This window comes from Physeter macrocephalus, chromosome 6, assembly GCF_002837175.3.
Source record: "Physeter macrocephalus isolate SW-GA chromosome 6, ASM283717v5, whole genome shotgun sequence".
In the NCBI taxonomy this organism is placed as follows: Eukaryota; Metazoa; Chordata; class Mammalia; order Artiodactyla; family Physeteridae; genus Physeter; species Physeter macrocephalus.
The window spans coordinates 95856059-95861701 of NC_041219.1; the positions used below are offsets into that span (position 1 = coordinate 95856059).

General features: G+C 34.1%; 1 protein-coding gene across 16 annotated transcripts in view; it reads right to left on the reverse strand.

Moving 5' to 3' along the window:
* The window catches only part of PPHLN1 (periphilin 1), a 168884-nt gene that overhangs the window by 84329 nt on the left and 78912 nt on the right, over positions 1-5643 (reverse strand). The window lies entirely within an intron of this gene.

Below are 5643 nucleotides of genomic sequence, written 5' to 3' on the forward strand. Positions count from 1 at the left end.
TGACAGCCACCTAAGTGTCCATCGACAGACGAATGGATAAAGAAGATGTGGTACATATATGCAATGGAATATTACTCAGCCATAAAAAGGAAGGAAATTGGGTCATTTGTAGAGACGTGGATGAATCTAGAGACTGTCAAACAGAGTGAAGTAAGTCAGAAAGAGAAAAACAAATATCGTATATTAACGCATACATGTGGAACCTCGAAAAATGTTACAGATGAACTGGTTTGCAGGGCAGAAATTGAGACACAGATGTAGAAAACACATGTATGGACACCAAGGGGGAAAGCGGCGGGGGGTTGGGGGGTGTGATGGTGAGATGAATTGGGAGATTGGGATTGACATGTAGACACTAATATGTATAAAATGGATAACTAATAAGAACCTGCTGTATAAAAAAAAAAAAAAAAGATGCCTGTGTCCCTACTGCCACCTAATGGTTCTTTGAGCATTAAGGTCTCCATTGCGTAGTTCTTTTTTTCCCAACTGCTGACACTGTACCTATAAACTGGCTAAATGCGACCATATCAAACTATGTACCACTAGTCTTACTGTGGCAAGACTCTGGGGCTCATTCTGGCTTCTGGAAAAAGTCATGTTAACTGTCTCCTTTTTCCTCTTTACATTTGGGGATGTATATCCCCCTACTCCCCATGGTTGTTTGGTATAAGTATCCTTTCAAAAAAAGATTGTTTTATTATCTATCCACTGTGCAATAAAAGTGATGTGGAACGTTAAAAAAAAAAAAGGTTAAGATGGAAGTTTTATGTTATATGTATTATACTACAATAAAAAATAATTTAAGAAATAAATCACAATATCAGTATAAGGCTTCTAACACTAGATAGACAACAGTTAGTTTCAGATGATGTCAAGAAAGATTATTTATACTGTGTTCTGACTACCCCACGGTCAAAATAATTCTGCCACTAGATTCCACTTTAGTTAGGTCAATGCAAAACAAACAAAACAAAAAATTATTAAAGTTTTAAAACACACTCAAAATAGGAACTTCAAGCTTCATCATAATTCTAGACCTACATACAAAAATATAAATTGATGAGCATAATAAACACATCAGAGTAGATGAGTTTTGGGAAAATAAAAGGCAAGTAACGAAGAGAAAAATAACTTGAATTTAGCTATAGTAACCAAAACAGTATGATACCAGCATAAAAAGAGATACATAGGCCAAATGGTACAGAACTGAAAGCCCTGAAACAAACCCATGCATATATGGCCAACTAATATTTCACAGAGGAGGCCAGAATACTCAACGAAGAAAAGAAAGTTTCTTCAATAAACAGTGCTGAAGAAATCAGGTTATTCACATGTAAAGAAGGAAACTAGAGCCCTATCATACACTGTTCACAAAAATTAACTCCAAATGCACTAAAGACTTAAATGTAAGACTGGAAACCATAAAACTCCTACAGGAAAACAGGAAAGAGAGTTCCTTGATATGGGTCTTGGCAATGATTTTTTTAGATATGACATTGAAAACACAAGCAACAAAATAAAAAATAAACAAGTGATACTATATCAAACTATGAACCTTCTGCACAGCAAAAGAAATGATTAACAAAATGAAAGACAAACTACAGAATGGGAAAAAATTATTTGCAAATCATATATGTGGATAAAGAGTTAATATCCAAAATAAAGAACTCATACAACTCAATAGCAAAAAACACAAAAAAACCCCACACAAAACCAAATAATACGATTAAAAAATGGGCAAAGGACCTGAATATAAATTTTTCCAAAGAAGATATATGAATGGCCAACAGGTACATGAAAAGGTGCTCAACATCACTAATCATGAGAGAAATGCAAATCAACACCACAATGAGATATCACCTCACACCTCTTAGAATGACCAGCATCAAAAGGACAAGATGTAACAAATGCTGGGAGGATGTGGAGGAAAGGGAATCTTTGTGCACTGTTGGTGGGATTGTAAATTGGTACAGCTGCTACAGAAAACAGTATGAGATTCCTCAAAAAATTAAAAAGAGAACTACCATATGATCCAGCAATTCCACATCTGGGTATATATTTGAAGAAAATGAAAACACTAACTCGAAGACATACATGCACCCCAATGTTCATAGCTGCATAATTTACAATAGCCAAGATACAGAAGCAACCTAAGTATCAATCAACTGATACACAGACAAAGAAGTTACATGCACAATAAAATATTATTCAGCCATAAAAGAGAAAGAAATTCTGCCATTTGCAACAACATGGATGGACCTTGAGGGCATCTTGGTAAGTGATATAAGCCAGACAGAGAGAGAGACAAAAACTTTATGATCTCACTTATATATGGAATTTTTTTTAAAACTCATAGAAAAAGAGATCATATCCATGGTTACCAGAGGTGGGGGCTGGGGAGTAGTGGGGTGGGAATAGGATGAAGGCGGTCAAAAGGTACAAACTTCCAGTTATAAGATAAGTACTGAGGACGTAATGTACAACATGATGTTTATAGTTAACAATGCTGTATGGTGTATTTGAAAGTTGACAAGAGAGTAAATCCTAAGAGGATTTACAAGGAAAAAAATATTTTTCTTTTTTGTGGTGTTTATATGAGACAATGGATATTAACTACTTACTGTGATAATCATTTCGCAATATATGTAAGTCAATTCATTATGTTGTACACCTTAAACTTATACAGTGCTGTATGTCAACTATATTTCAGTAAAACTGGAAAAAAAGAGCTTATTAGTAATTAAATTTAGTTTAGTTCATTAGATATATATTATCCAAGGCACTGGAGGGAAAACAAAACATGAGATACATTCTATCTATCTATCTAAGTAACTAGACAAGTAAAAGAAATTTTTAATAAAGGCAATATAAGGTCATCAGTGAAATAGTGGCAAAAAACTTTACAACAGGAAAGGAAGAAAAGTGGAATCAAGAAAGATATTGAGGTCTTATTATCTCGAGCACTATTGATTTCACTGAATGGATCTGAATTTGAAAGAGGGCCATGGAAGTTGGGCCTACTTCACTAGGGAAAGCGAAGTGAAGTGGAAAATAACACCTGATACATGGAAACAACATAATTCACATTTTCACATTTGAATAAGAAACATTTTAAAATTTTCTTCTGCAGCAAGAAGCAACAACCTGCTCTACTGCTACATTCTAATAATCTCTGAATAATTTGCTTTTCATTTTGATAGCCAAAAGCAAAACTCTCATGGCCATATGTTTACAGATAGTAAATTATATCTCTACCAAACCTGACAGCAAGCTCTTTGAAAGCTAGGATGGTGTCTCTAATGCAGTGTTTGACACAAACAGATGCAGAATGAATACTTAGTGAATTTAAATAAACTATGAGAAAGCCAGTATAGTATTATTTTCTGAAAATACATGCCTTAAAACACTAATCCTAAAATTTGCACTGTGAAAAAAAATTCAAGCCAAAACTTTGATAAATTATGCAAACTTTATTATTCATCCTCCTGTCACAGACCACCGATGAGCATATTAACATATTAAAATCTCTAAAAAGTGCTGAAGTGCCAAAATCAACCTACCTCTTTTAAATCTAGCATTTCCCAAATGTAAGGGGGCTAACAGAATCTTTTTTGTTCTTCCTCAGACCACTAAGACCCTTCAGAATTATCATTCTATAAAATACTTTGGGAAATTCTCTATTAGAGTCCAAAAGGTAAATGTATGCAAATTGTTACAGAAGAATGAACTATAATATTCCTGAATATTTAAACATATCACTGAATTTACCTTCAAGTTCACTGGACTTTCTATAAACTACATGCTCTCCCAACCAAATTGCTTAAAACTATATAGATGACAGCAAGAGAAGATAAACTGGAAACGTAAATATTTAATCTCCTCTCTATTCAACAGCTAATATAAAGATTGTCACAATTAGATTTAAACACACACACACACACACACACACACACACACAGCACTATGCCAAACTCTTCCATAGCATCAAAGTACTTTTTTCCTTCCACCTTATTCTTTAAAATCAGACAAGAGTTTATAGAACCAAGATCAAAATTCTCAAAAAGTTTATTTCTCATAAAACATAGATCACTGAAATGAGCAACTATTTAAAAACTACCCAAGAACAAATGTGACTATCTGTGCCCAAAAGACAGAGTATCGTTAAGAATTTCTCAACTGCTTTATCTCCAGTATGGAAAAGTATCAATGTAACTTGAAGAACATTTAGATGCTACAAGATTGATAATGCTGCTCAACACTCATGATGTATACCAACTAACAAACATACTAAAGTAATCTCAACCCTGCTCTCACCTTGCCTTTGGTACAACAAAAAATCATGTCTGACCTATGACCCACATATAGATTTTTAGGATTACTGACTTCTCATTAATTCAACACCTAGCAAATTCTGGGCATATTTTAGAGAAAAAACAAGGAGTCTGAAAAAAAGTCTTTCTAGACCCAATGTCACTGACTATTCAGAGTCAAAATCCAGTCAAGCAATGAAAAAAGACTATAAATAGAATATTTAAAATCTGGAAAAGGTGGATAGTGAGATTTTTTTTTTTTAATTAAGAGATATCAAAAATGACGAGGGGGGGAGAATGAATATATCTTAATAAAGCTTTGCTAATTGAAGATATAGTATTTAGGAAACAAAAAATTAAGTATTTTTAGAAGTTTTTGGTTTAAGTACTCTGAGAAAAATTATCAGCTGTCCAAATTAGCAATTTTAAAGCACATATTTATATTATTAATATAAAAACCATTATTCTAAATTATTAAGGAAAATAGGCAAAATGACCCTATTAAATGTATTACGGTATTGTTCATGCTTTTAAATAGTGCTAGAAAGCTACCAAAGAAGGACAGCTTGATATTTTTATATCTTTACTTGAAAATACGCATAAATATCTATTATTATAGCTACAGTAATAAGGAAACCTTGACCTATTTAAGAACAACTGATAGCTAAAGGACAAATCAGCATTTTAAAAAAGAAAGGCTCTATTTCTGAAAGTACTGATAGGGTTTGTACTGGTTTGTACTTTCTATGAGCAGTATACATTAGTTATTTTGGAAAGGATCTTTTCATAGTATATTAAGATGTATGTAGGTATATAATTTGTACACCGAATTCTAATGCTTGATCTGTTTTATCAAAGGACCTTCCTTAAAAGGCATCCAAAAATATATTGTAAAGTGAGAAATCTCCTCCGAATATACATAATTTGTCATCGTACAGAGATTTTTATATTCTCTGCCAGGTCAAAATAATTCCTCTAGTAACAAATTCTGAATCTAGAAGCTTAAATTTGCCTACAAAACATCTGTATTTCCCTCTATTACAGGTTATAGAGAAATTTTTCAGTTCGTTTCCAAATATTTTAATGAAAACATTCTATAAAGAGTATTCTGTGGACCCAAAAATGTTCTCATTTTTTGGTAATCAAGACTCATCAAAGGGCTTCCCTGGTGGCGCAGTGGTTGCGCGTCCGCCTGCCGATGCAGGGGAACCGGGTTCGCGCCCCGGTTTGGGAGGATCCCACATGCCGCGGAGCGGCTGGGCCCGTGAGCCATGGCCGCTGAGCCTGCGCGTCCGGAGCCTGTGCTCCGCAACGGGAGAGGCCACGACAG